Source organism: Protopterus annectens, chromosome 11.part0 (genome assembly GCF_019279795.1).
Source record: "Protopterus annectens isolate FY-2018-M chromosome 11.part0, PAN1.0, whole genome shotgun sequence".
NCBI classification, from domain to species: domain Eukaryota; kingdom Metazoa; phylum Chordata; order Ceratodontiformes; family Protopteridae; genus Protopterus; species Protopterus annectens.
In genome coordinates, this window is record NC_056745.1 from 543,384,626 (window position 1) to 543,399,087 (window position 14,462).

The window sequence follows — 14,462 nt, forward strand, 5'->3', positions numbered from 1 at the left end:
TTCCATCTCTACAGACAGGGCATCTCAGCTACTCCTTACTACCACTGTCCTACCTGCAGATAAGGACAGCAAGGCCAAGGAGAGATGGTGGGAAAATATTTATACCTCTTCTACCCCAGCATTTAGGGCTACAAATTACTAGTCTCACATGGCCAAGTACTCTCTGGCCCTTCTGGACAAAGCCTCCAAAGAGCTTAATAACATGCCTGACTGTGCTGCAAAAGCATCCCTGTCTTCCTTACTCACCCTTGTCTCAGGTGAACAAGCACTCCCTTAGGTGTGCTTATGATGCAGCTGAAGCCTCAGCCAGGTCAGCTGCATCAGCATCTGTACTTGAAAGGTATTCTTGCCTACGTTTGCAGCCTCTCCCTGATGACTTCAGAGCCAAGCTCCTGGATGATCCCTTGGACCATTCTGCCCTCTTTGGTGCCAAGGTGTCTCATCTTTTCATGCCTCTCCAGAAAAAAGAGAAAGAGCTTCAATACCTCAAGCACCTCCTTGTCTCTCCAATCCCAAAGCTCCAGAGATACTTCCAGGCTAAAATCCAAAAGTTCTGTGCTATGACTAAAGTCCCACCAAACAGCTAACAGCAAAATCCAAAAAGAGAAAAGAATGGCAGGACACTGCTGGATTAACTCCTTCTTTATTAAAACAACCAAAACAGCCAAGGATAAGCTTTTTCGGGTGTGGTACCCTTCATCAGATAAAAAGGACCAAACATTACCATTATTTTAAATTAAAAGGTTAAATAATAGGGGAGGGGATATAAGGTTGTTGACAGAATCCCTTGAATCTAAATGGATCTTGGAGCTGAGGGCTCATAGGAGCCCAGGGTTAAATGACATGGTTCCTTTGAAACCCGCCCTACAAAAAAGGCGGGTAGTTTATTGATTGCTGATTGGTTGGCTGTTTTGGTTGTTTTAATAAAGAAGGAGTTAATCCAGCAGTGTCCTGCCATTCTTTTCTCTTTTTGGATACTTCCAGGCTAAGACACAATTTATCAGGAAAGCATCTAGGCCTTCGGCCCCCTCTAGGTCCAGAAAGGCTGCCCAGGAAACAATCTGTCCAGCCAAGGATTTCTCAGGCCTCTGGCCAGAGGCCTTTTTTTCCAGACAGGGTAGGCAGTGTCTGACTGCCTGCCACCCTTCCTCCCACCTCCTCCTATCAACATCCTATCAACACCCCCTTCTCCAGCCGTCTCTCACATGGTCTCCCGGCCTGGTCCCTAATTACTACAGACAACTGGGTCTTGTCCATCCTGAAGGACAGATACTTTTTGACTTGACTCTCTCCACCTCCAGGACTACCTATACCAGCCCCTCCCACATCCCAACGGTCCCTTCTACTGCAGGTCTTAAACAGCCTGTTTCTCCAAGGCACCATGGAATCAGCCCCCCCCCCCCCCCGCACAAGGAAAAGGTTTCTACTCAAGAATCTTTCTGGTGCCTAGAAAGGAAGGACCATGGAGGCTCATCCTATCTCTCTCCCGCCTCAACCTTTTCTTAAAGGTTCCTTCCTTCAGGATGCTCACCTTACCCACTCTGTTTCCCCTCATTATCCCTCAGGCCTTCGTGGTTACCCTAGATATAAAGGAGGCCTATCTCCACATCCCCATAAAGCCTTCCTCCAGGAAATAATACAGATTCATAGCAGGCTCCTCTCACTTTCAGTTCTGTGCATTGCCTTTTGGGCTCTCCACCACAAAGTGCCTCACCCCAGTCATTGCCTACTGCAGGACAAGGGGAGTATAAATATTCCCATAATTAGACAACCTACTCATTCAAGCAGCAGACCTCCTGGTTCGCACCAAGGATCTTCTGCACCTGCTGCAATCTCTAGGATTTCTAATAAATTATCCAAAGTCCCAACTCCATCCTACACAGAACATTGTCTTCCTGAGATGCAGAATCAGGACAGACATCAGCATTGTCTCCCTCCAAGAAGAAAAAGTTGTGTCCCTCTCCCACCACTTCCAAGCTGCCCTCTATTCAACAGCCTTGACTGCAAGGGAATTCCCAAGACTCTTGGGGTACATGGCAGCTACTATCCCCATGTTGCCCCTAGCCAGGTTACACATGAGAGAGTTCCATTGGTACCTTCGCTTGGTGTAGACCCAGCACTCACATCCTCTAGAAAACAGGGTGCCACTCCTTCCTTGTCTTCACCAAGAATTAAAATGGTGGCTGGCCCAAGTTGCCTAGAACCCAAGCATGCCCTGCAAATGCCCTCCCCTTCCCAGATCATGCACACAGATGCCTCAGACCTGGGCTGGGGGGTAACTCTAGGCCCAAGGACAGTGCAAGGTTTGTGGACAGATGGACACAAACAGATGCACATCAACATCAGGGAAATGACAGCAATACTCCTACCCCTGCAGGCTTTCCTATTCCAGCAGGGCTTCCTAAAAATCTTCACAGACAACACCACAGTAATGTGGTACTTAAGCAAGGAGGGACAAAGTCTTACCTCCTATGCAGACTAGCTCTATAGGTATGGGATCTGGCTATCTGTCAGGGAATCTCCCTCCAGGCAGCCTGCATTCCCTCCCAGCACAACTCTTAGACAGATTTCCTAAGCAGAACTACCTCAGACAGCCACAAATGGATTCTGTCAAGAGAGGTTTTCCTAGATCTGGTCCACAAGTGGGGTGTTCCTCAGATAGACCTGTTCGACTCCTCCATAAACAGGCAACTCCAGAGCTACTGCTCCAGAACTCACGACCCAAAAGCAGTGCAAACAAACACCTTCTCAACGTCATGGAAGGGGAAGTGGCTGTATGCTTTTTCCCCCTTCCCTCTGATCCAGAGGGTCCTACTGAAAATTCAACAGGACTCACCAAAAATTATGCTGGCGACTCCCTATTGGCCAAGGCAGCACTGGTTCCCTCTACATCTTCATCTGTCCAAGGGCAATCACCACAAGTTACCCCCCCCCAGTGTATCTACTCACATAGCACAAGAGAACACAGATGCACCCACAGTGGCAGTCTTTGCACCTCTCCCTGTGGCGGATAGGATTCTGATTCCCTTCTGTGCAATGAGGATGTGCTTTCAGTCCTGCAGGAGGCCAGGAAACCAAACACAAGAAAATCTTATCTTTCCAGGTGGAAAAGGTTTTCCTTCTGGTTTCAAAAAAGACAGAGACTTGCCTCTGATTCTGTCCTGCCTGTGTGAACTCTTGAAGACAGGTGTGTCTTACTCCTCTTTAAAAGCACACCTGTCTGCCATCTCTGCCTGCCTGCCTATGGAACCTCCACTGGCATCCAGATTGCCAGCCAAACTCTTCCTGAAGGGGGTTCTGCACCTAAGATCTTCCAGGAAACCATCCCCTCCTCCCTTTGATCTTAATTATGTACTAGAGAAACTCGCATTGCCACCTTTTGAACCGGCTGACAAGGCCGCCCTAAAGCTTTGTACATGGAAAACAGTCTTGCTAGTAGCTTTGACATCAGCCAGGAGGGTCTCAGGGCTTCAAGCCCTCATGGCTACTCCGCCTTTCCTGGTTTTCCATTTGGACAAGATCACCCTGAGAATAAACCCATCTTTCACCCCCAAGGTGGTCAATGACCTTTCCTTAAATCAGGCTGTCCACCTGCCTAGCTTTTTCCGTAACCCACAGGGAGATGATGAGAGAGTCCTGCATTCCCTTGATGTCCACAGACAGCGTAGATTCTATTTGCATAAAACTAAACCTTTCCGCAGATCAGATCAACTGTTTGTCTCCTTCCACCCCAGGGCCCTGGGGAAAGCAGTGGGAAAGCAGACCATTTCTATATGGATAGCCAAGGCTATCTCCTTTTGCTACACCCACCATGGGAAGACTCTTTCAGGCAATGTCAGGGCCCACTCCACAAGAGCGAAGGCCTCTTCTGGGGCCTTTTTCAAAGGCCTGGACACTAACTCCATTCTGGAGGCAACCACCTGGTCCTCAGTGCACACCTTCACCGGACATTACAAACTTGACAACATCTCCAGAGCCAGGGCAGAATTTGCCAGGGCTGTCCTGCATGGGTTCCTGGAGTCCTCTACCAGACCTCCCCACAAACTTTAGTGAGCTTTTGTACTTCCTCACTAGTAGAATATTGCAACATTCAATAGAAGGACATAGGAAAGTTGTGTAAGATGGCCTTCTCTTCCATGTTGCAGTATTCCTTCCCTCCCACCATCCCCCCTTCTTAACCTGGCACTTGCTCTACCCAGCTCAGGGACAGGCTATGTCCCTCAGAACTGGCTCCATCTGGGGCTTTAATTAATTCTGAGGACTGGTGCATGCAGACATCACCTTATGACCCATGTACTTGCCTCTACATCAGATGTCCAACACACCAAGGGGGACTGAAAAAAAGCTTTGGAAACCTGGCCAGACAAGCTGATTGGAAGAAAGGTAAACCCACTAGTAGAATACTGCAACATGGAAGAGAAGGACATCTATGGTTATGGTAAGTTCTGACACAACTTTCCTTTCTGTGGTAGGGCTAGCCCTCCCAGCAGTGTAAACCTTGGTGCTAGATGATCATCCCTGTTGAAGTGACCTCAGCCCAGTGTGCAAAATGGAAAAGGGGTTGTGGATGGATCATTCTTGTTATTGTGTCCCCAAAACACAATTACTCAAAAGGAGACTCAGGACTAATGGACTGCTCTTCATCAGAACCATAAGCCAAAGTCAAAAGCATCTGGGAAGAGAAAGACAAGGACCCTTCATCAGACTCTGAATCCTCGTCTGAGGAATCTGGTTCCCTAGTCTATTTGGAAGGAGTTGAAGTCCAAGGGGGGAGTAGGCACAGAAACCTTGTAAGAAGGATTCAGGACCATTAAGACATTAAACAGGCTAGGAGTAAACTCCTGGCATTCCCTTTGTGGATCCTTAGGGTGTGCAGAAGAATGCTTAGTCTTATGATTTTTTTTTTGGTAGGGACATCAGGCCTAACAAACACTGAAAGCTCTGAACCCTAATGGGATTCAATAAGGGTACTCAGCGCCTCTTCCCTGACCAGAATCTGTGGAATTCCTCTAGGGCCCTCCAAGATAATCTACAGTGGTTCCTCCTTGATGTCTTGAGCAGACACCTGCAAAGCCTCAGTGGACATGTGAAAGGAAGGAGCCATGCCAGCCTCCACTGGGGTTGCAGCAGAGGAATCCAACATAGACACCAGATGGCCTACAGAGATATCACCTGCTTTATGAGAAACATCCATTTGAGACTAGACAACCAAAGAATCCAGCCAAGATTTCTCGTCTGTCTCCTTATGTAACAGTACATCAGGGTTAGTAGATTCCACCAAGCTACCATGGGCAAACAGGTAAGCCTCTGGTTCTCAAGATAGATGGCCAGGGAAGGTAACTAGCTTCCAAGAGTTTTAGGCACAAGTGCTACAAGATTTATGGTCATGGGAAGCACCCAAACAAAAAAGACCCTGTTTGTGATCTTTATGGGTAAGCTGCCTCCTACACTGACATTTTCCTCCTTGGATGACATGAATTCCAGGTATCCAAAAGAGGACAAGACTAAAAGAAAAAAGTTCCCAACTCGGCACTTATCTGATGGCTAGGTATTCAGCAGAACAAAAGGGCGTTTAGACTGACAAGCGATCATGGAATTCAGACTAACAGCAAAGAAATTCTGAGTAACTGTGTCTGTACATCACTTTTCAGTGCATACAGGATCTAAAGGCTTTGGTATTTTGGTTGGGCATTGGACTGTCCTTGACAGGAGAGCCATAAGATGAAGAACACTGCAACAGTGGTATACAAAGATATCTGTTTGTAAGGTTTTCCACACATACTTCAGTCACTGTGAGGAATACTTCAGGATTTTGGATCTCATGACATTCTATGATTTGCATGGTACCCCTGGTGAGACTGCACATTAGAAAGATACAATGGTATCAGAAGTCTCTTTGGCTCCAGCACCAACATCCTTTGTCTTTTTCGAATCCCAGTGCTGCAGTTTGTCAGAGAAATCTCTTGGTGAAGACAGCAAATATCCTTAAATCCAGGTCTCCCTTTCTTCCTCCCTGTTTCAAAGCAGTCAATCACCACAGACATCTGACTTTCCTTGGGGGAGAGTTTTAGACGGGATAAAAGTGCAGTGTGGGTAGGCTATCAAATACAGACGCATGCACATAAATGTAAAAGAGATGCCCTGATCAAGCCACTCAACTCTCTACATGGGACCTCTTCAAGTTGTTAAAGGCAATACCACAGTCATGTGTTACATCGGCTAGCAAGAAGGAATCGGGTCATACTTTCTTTGCAGATTAGCCATGTTAGCTTATGATATAGCTTCACAGCACAGTATCATTCTGCAGGCATCCTACATTCTCTCAGAAAATGTGTGGCAGACAAGCTGAGCAAAATGAGAACAGATCCTCACAAAGTGAAACTAGAAAAGGGAGTCTTCCAAGATCTGATCCATCACTAGGGAGTTTCTCAAGTAGACCTATTTTTGTCATGTTTGAACAATCAACTGGCAAGATCCTGCTCCAGGACTCCAAACAATATGCCTGGAGGGACAGATGCCTTTTCTTTCCCATGGATGGTAATGTTGCTGTGTACTTTTCCACCCTTTCTCTTGGTATCCAGGGTAGTTCTGAAGATTCAGAAGGAATGCCCCAAGATCATTGTGGTGGCTCCCTTTTAGCCCAAGCAACAGTAGCTTTCCCTTGTTTTGGAAATAGCCACGGGCAATTACTACATTTCCTCATGGAATGGATATACTCACAAAAGATCAGGGGTGTTTGATGCACTTCCATCCCAGTTAATTGCCCAGATGATAGGGTCTTAATTCCCTTTAGGTACCTGTTTACTGAGAGCATGCAGCAGGTGCTAATGGAGGCAACAAAGCCTGTTAGAAAAATCAAATATTAGCAAATGGAAATGTTTTTCTAGTTGTTGCCAACAACATAACCAGCACCCATTCAGTGCTAGTTGTTCTCTGATTTTGCAGTATTTATGAGTTACTATCCTATGGCCTTTCTTATTCCTCTGTCAAGCATGTCTGCTCATAGAGCCTCCTTTTTCAGTGTATTCTCATGTCAAAATGTTTTTGAAAGTTTTTTTTTTTTTTTTTTGCATAAGAGGCCTCCAAGAAAACTGGTGACCCCTCCTTGGGATCTTTAATTTGTTTTAGAGAAGCTAAGACTTGCTCCATTTGGTCCACATAGCCTGGCTGACTTGAGATAATTAACATGGGAAACAGTTTTACCAATTGTTTTGACCTGTGTAAGAGGAGTACCTGAGTTGCAAGAGCTTATGGTGAGTCAACCCCATCTCATTTTCCACAAAGACAGGGTTTCTTTGAAGAGCTAATCCATCCTTTATGACTAAAATGGTATCTGTTTACTTCAAGCTAAATTATCCTTCTTACTGTCTTCTTTCTTGGAGCCAAAAATGAAGGAAAACTATACTCCATACCTTGGATGTCCACAGACAACTTGGGTACTCGACAGAAAATCTTTCAGATCTTCAGATCAATTTTTCATTTCTTGTGAAGGTAAGAGGAGGAAACAATCTGTGCCAGAGCAGACTATTTCCAAATGGTTGTCGCAGGTTATTGCCTTTTGTCATACTCACCACAACAAAGCTATTTCAGGCAGGGTCAAGTCCCACTCTTCCAAGGCATTCTCTTCATCTCTGGGTTTTGGAAAAGGTTGGAGTCTAGAAATATTCTAGAAACAGCAACTTGGTCTGCTGAACATACTTTTGCAAAGCATTACAAGCTTAATTCCATCTCTAGGTCTAGATCAGGCTTTACTAGAACCATTCTCCAGGAGCTCTTGGACCCTTCTCCTTCTACCTCCCAAATGTAATCTACCTATATAGCTAAGACAACTGCAGCAGTGATCAATATGATGAATATAGTACAGTTGTGTAAGTGACCTTACCATAACAGTAGATGTTCGAATGATGACTGTTGCAGTAACTTCTCCCTTCCTTCGTTTCTATTGTGCTGTTTATGCCAGGGTGTGGACATTTTTTTTTTTGTTCCCAGCATTGTCCTGTCAGACCTCAGCCTCCCTCCCTCTCTGTTGACATGCAAGCTCTGAAGGGCTGGGCACTTAAACCTGTCTTATTAGTCAGCTCAGCTTGAGCTGACTGATGGTTTGGGTTCATGGAAGGTGCCCTTGAAGCTTTGGAAGCTGGCCATCTGTTATATCCTATGGAAGAAATAACCCATATAACTAACGTTACTGCAGTGATCATTCAAATATCTACTACTGTGGTAAGTTTGCTTACACAACTGTGCTTTCTCCTTTCACAAGACCGTGATTGTTTGATGCACCCCAACTTGAACCCGCTTCAACTTGCTGCCTGGATGAGAAGTGTTTTAATACTTTTTAGGCACTTATTTTATTCTGAGGACATATAGTGGGTATTAAAGGAGTTGAAAAACTACTACTAGGAAGCCATATTGGCGAATTGAAAAGATGTTCTAGTTAGTGCTGTACTAAGAGCCAAGACTCTCTGAAAACTAGTTTTTCTCTGGCTCTACAATATTTTTTGTGAGTTACTATCCTTTGGTCTTTCTTACTCTGGTATCAAGGTTCATTTGTCATCCATGTCAACATGTCTGCTTATATAGACTCCCCTCTTTTAATGCATTCCCATATCAAGATGTTTTTGAAAAGGGTTCTGTATACCCATCCACCTATAAAACAGGTTGGTTCCGCCTTAGGATCTTAATTTTGTTTTGGAAAAATTAACTCTGACTCCAGTTGAACCAGCTCATCTGGCTGATTTCAGGTTCTTAACATGGAAAACAGTTTTGCTGAATACTCTTGACTTCTGCAAGATTGTCTGAGTTGGAAGCTCTCATGATGGGTCAGTCTTCTCTTTATATTTGTTTATTTAATTATTAAATACTAGCATTTTTTAAAAAATTATATTTATTCATTTATATAATGTTGTTAACTAGGATAGATCACTGATTCCATTGGGCTAATTTCAGTCTGATCCCAGACTGTGAACACACATCAAGTGCAAAAAAATAATTTATGCAGTAAAAGAGCATGTGAAAACAAAGGAATAATTAATATACAATATAAAAATGATTTAAGAAGGTAGTCAACAGAAACCACTATGTACAATATTTACAACAGTTAGATTAAAAATATATTGAGTTAGAAAAGAAATGTTATAGTGAAAATGATAGGCAGGCTAGGTTATGTGACCTGAAGCAGAGCATTTACATGCAGCTTGTGCTGTGAGATGCTATTTAAGTTGTGATCAAAAGTAGGATACGTTAGAGAGGTCTTTAAAATTTGAAGAGAGATTCCTGAAGAGTTTAGGTCCTAGGGAAGGAAGAATGTGGTTAGAATACTGAAATCTGGCTTTAGGTGTTTGCAAGATAGGCCCTGAGTGACTATGAGATGTAAGTTTTATGGTAAGAGGCTGTCTAAGCAAACCAGAGGAAGTAGAAGGTCAGGAGTTTTCTTTCTGTAGCTGGAAAATTTTGGAGCCAAGGAGTAGCTTGGCTCCTTGCTGAACCATCAACCATTTGGCTTTACCTAGAGAAACAAACAATGAGACCACGATCAGTCTCCGCTAGGTTAATCAGTTCAAACAGTGAAGCAGGACTCGAACAAGGATAAAGCAGCAGGTTTAATAACACTCAAACAGCAAACAGAACAATTGTAAGTGCTTTCATCTGTGATGCAGACTTCATCAGACAGAATACATCTTAATTAACATCAAATTTAAAAACTTTTAGGCGCCAACTTGAAACCATTTCAAAATAGTTGACGTCAACTTATTTAAAGTGCCAATGCTTACAACAAATGAATACAGCTTAAAATCTAATATACAAATGCTCACTATAGTCTTTTGAAACGTGCATTACTAAAAAGTAACTAACATTTTAACATATTGACAGGACCAGGTGATCATAATTCCCACTACTATCAAAGGTTAAAAATATAAATATGTACATATTAAAAAAAATATATATATATAAATATATAAAAAGTGTATATATGTAATAAATATGTAAACAGATAAATATATAAGTGCATAAAACACTAAAATATGTATCTAAAGAACACTGATCTGTTGAATTCATAACATGTAAAGTAAAATAATCTGTGTATGTATAGATTACTACATGTAAATAACGGGTGTCCAAAACAACCCACAAAAATGGTGCTGCAAAAGCATGAACCAAATGAACAGATTTAAAACGGAAACATATAAAATGTGTACATCAATAAATATATCCATTTATAATAATTGTAATAAAGGTTTGATAGATATAAAATCATTTATACCAGGGGCCTTAGTGGCATTAGTCATCATCTGCCACATACTTTCCTTTTTTCCTAGAATAGCTTTAATATTGCCCCCCCCCCCCCGAGGTAATTTTTGTACATAATCAATTATGGCAAATCTAAAAGTGTGTCCAACACCATACTGTTTTATATGTCTGAATAAGGCATTCTTGGTATCATGAATTTTGATCTTATACAGATGCTCATAAATCCGTTTCCTAAGTTGCCTTTTGGTTTTTCCAATATAAAACGCTGTACATAGCTCACATTTGGCAAGGTAAACTGTGCTGTGACAATTCCCTTTTAAAAACTTTATATATGTCCTGTTTATGTCATCAAGTTTACAGCCCTTATTTTCATTTATGGCAAAACATTGAGAACAAGAACCACACTTTTTGTGGAAACATCCTGCAACAGGGGATTATTACGATTGTTTGTAGTGCTTTCTAACAATCTTTTAATATTGGATCCAATCTTGTGTACACAGCATGGTCGGTTTCCAACTACATGGTTCACTTCCTCATCAATAGTTACAATATTCCAATGTCTAAATAAAATATTTTTGATTTCATTAACATGTGAATACATTAAGACACATGCTTTTTTAAACTCAAGGCCCTCAGTTGTTCCCAATTGTGTGACGTTATTAATGTTAAGAGGTCTACCTAAAATTGGGGGATACTTTTTACCCCATTCACGTATAACATATGAAGCTGTATCGTTCAATAGTCGAATGGGGTACTTTCTGTTAAACATGTTTTTAATGAAATGTGTTTCCCTAACCATTACCACATAAGTGGAAGACATTCTGGCTGCCCGGATACATTGTCCCTTGAAGATGTTTCTTAAAATATGATTGGGGTGATTGCTAGTGAATTCCAGGTATCCATTTGAGAATGTTTCTTTTCTATGGCTCTCAGACTGGAACCCAATAACTGTATGTCTAATAAAAGTGTCCAAGTAAGCTATCCCCTCAGGCCTTATTTTGTGTGTAAATTTCAAAAAATCACTAGACTGATTTAGGTGCACCATAAATTCATTAAAGGATTCTACTGGTCCATCCCATAACAAAAACATGTCGTCAAGAAATCTAGTATAGTAGACCACATGCTGATGTTCCCATGCCAACATAACCAAATTTGCAAAAATAGGGGCACACAAAGCCCCCATGGCAACACCTCTAATTTGTCTAAAGTATTCCCCTTCAAAATAAATATAATTATAGTCTATTACTAATTCCATCATGTCGGTTATTAAGTTAATACGATCCCAACTAAGGTTGGAATACCTTCTCATACTCTCACAGAAATCTTCTAAGCCTTGATTCATAGGGATGCAAGAAAACAAATCTATAACATCAATGGTTATGTACAACAAACTCTGTTTCCATTTGTCAGAGGTAAGATTAGACAAAAACATCCAAGAGTCCTTTATAAGGTGCGGTGTGTTTCCATAGACATGCTTGGCCCATCTATCTATAGCTACCCCAACATTAAAGGTCTTACATTTACTTCCTGAAATGATGGGGCGGAAAGGGGGGTCAAGTATGTCCTTATGGATTTTAGGAATGCCTACTATTGTGGCAAGCACAGGATGTTCAACCCTTAAAAAATTGTAGGTCTCCACTGTGATCCTATTGTCAATCAAATACTCTTCTAAAGCCAAATCAGTCTTACGGTATCCAATATTTATTTCATTTAAAGACACTATTTCATAATTATATGTCTCAATTAAAATTCTCTGTATCTTGTTAACATAATCCAACGTGTTGTACAAAACAATCCCTGCACCTTTGTTGGGTTTCATAACCCTTATGTCTTTATTGCAAATTAATTCATTCAGACATGTTCTCTCTTGCATAGTGAGGTTGTCACTAAGCATGCGTTTATTTCTTTTCCTATTGTATCTATATATATCCTGACATATAAGATCCTCAAAGTTTAATACATTCTTGTGTGGTATTGGAATAAAGGTACTTTTCCGCCTTAATTCATGTTCAGGTGCCAACTTTTTATTGTTTTGCATAGTAACCGCCAGGTTTAGTCTACGGCAATATAGCTTGACCTCAGCTATAGTGTCAGCTATACTAAAACTAGCAGTTGGTACATATTTCATACCCTTCTTGAATAAAGAAAAATGTTCATCCTTAATATTTAAACTAGTGTAATTAAAAAAATTTAAGTCATCTTGGGCAATAACAATCTCTTCACACTGTGTGTTATGTAAGAGTAATGAAGCGTCAGATGGAGTTAGAAATTGTTCAGATGGTGGAAGTCCTTTTGTACTCCACTACTCTATCAAGGTTCAAATGTTAGCCATATCAGCATCTGTGCTCATGGATTTCCCCTCATTCAATGCATTCTCATGTCAAGAGCTAGGTAATACTCAAGATGAGCTAGAAAAATCCCTTTGCCAGTAGTATTTCTTGTTGTCCCGAAGAGTAGGGAGTTTATCTTTATCCAGGTGTTTTTCAGATGATGGTGGAAGTTGTTAGGGATCAAGCCAGACTGCTAGGTATCCGAAGGAGTTAACCTGCTCAACGACATTAAGGGGGTGAAGAATAACAAGTGAGTTGGGATTCTTTTGCCTTTTAGTGGAGGTTCAGAAGAGAACGGTTTTAGTTTTTGAGGAGTTAAGTAATATATATATATATATATTAATATAATATATATTCTGATCAGTTATTCATTTCTTATGAAGATAAGAAAAAGGGACAGCCTGTAGACTTCCCATACATGTCAAGCAGAGCACCATACTGGCCCTCTTCAAGAGAAATCTTGATGAGTGGTTGAGAAATAGAAAGTTCACCCCGGGGATCACTCCAGTTGCTCTTCTTGATAGAGGCACTGGGAACTAACGTCGGGCAGCACAATGCCAGGACATTTCTATGGGCTAAGCTTGTAAAGGCTCCAGGGCCATTAGCCTAGTACACACCTATGAAACTATGTCTAATCAAACTATTTTGAAATGGTGGTCCCATGCTACTTCCTTTTGTTATTCCGAACATAACGTCACTTCTAGGCAGGGTCAAAGTATATTCTACTAGGGCCTTGGCTTCATCAGTGTTATTTTGGAAATTGGTGGACTCTAGAAATATTCCAGAGGTAACAACTTTGTCCTCTGTATATACTATTAGAAAGCAATATAAACTAGATTCCTTTTTCAGATCTAGAGCAGGCTTTTCTAACACCATTCTCCATGGGCTCCTGGATCATAATTCTTTCTTGTACCAAACTTTAAAAGCTATGGTGTCTACCCTTGTAGCTAAAAGCTACTGCAGCAGTGATCAAATGATGAACATAGTACAGTAGTGTAAGATGATTTACCACAGCAGTCAATGTTTGAACGATCACTGCTGCAGTAGCTACTACCTCACTCCATCCTCATTTTTTGTATGATATTTGTTTGCCATGGTGAGGACATTGATTATTTACCTAACACTGACCACTTTCAGGGCTCTAGCCTCTCTCTCTCAGTTGGCAGGAAAGCTCTGAAGGGCACATTGCCCAGATCTCCTATGTTCTCCTGCTCTGCTCATTGGTCCGTGTACCTAAAAGGTGTCCTAAAGCTTTGGAACCTGGCTGGCTGTTATTACCCTTATAACTATGACTACTGCAACAACGATAATTTGAACATCTGTTATTTACACAACTGTACTTTGCAGGATTGTCATTCTTCAGTGCATTTTAAAAACAGATTGCACAAATGTAACCATTTAGCTACTACAATTTCCTACACAAACAATTCTAGAAATATTGTTATGTAAAACCGACTATTAAACTGGGAAGAAACTTTCAAAACTTATTTAAAAAACTTCCAAACTTACTTTTCTGCACTTGAGAACAGAAAAGAATAGGAAATAATGGAGTCTGAAACCGAGCGGGTACAGCTACTGAGCGCTTTCGTTCGTTTATTGGAGTAAATATGACACCTCAGTAGTGCACAGTACAGTACAGTATAGTCTATTACATTTCCCCCTGTATTAGCACAGTACAGTCTCTGTGTGGCTTCTTAATTTCTGTAATGATGAAATACTTAATGTCCAGCAGTTTTTCATGTATTTCTATTCTACTGGTGTATTCTATTTTGTAATTTGCACTCTGTTCTCTTGCCTTTGCTTTTGCCCCTTGTCTCATCTTTAAATTTTTTAAAGGGCCTTTTCTGTTGTAATTATTAAAGCAACAAATAAACATAAATAGCT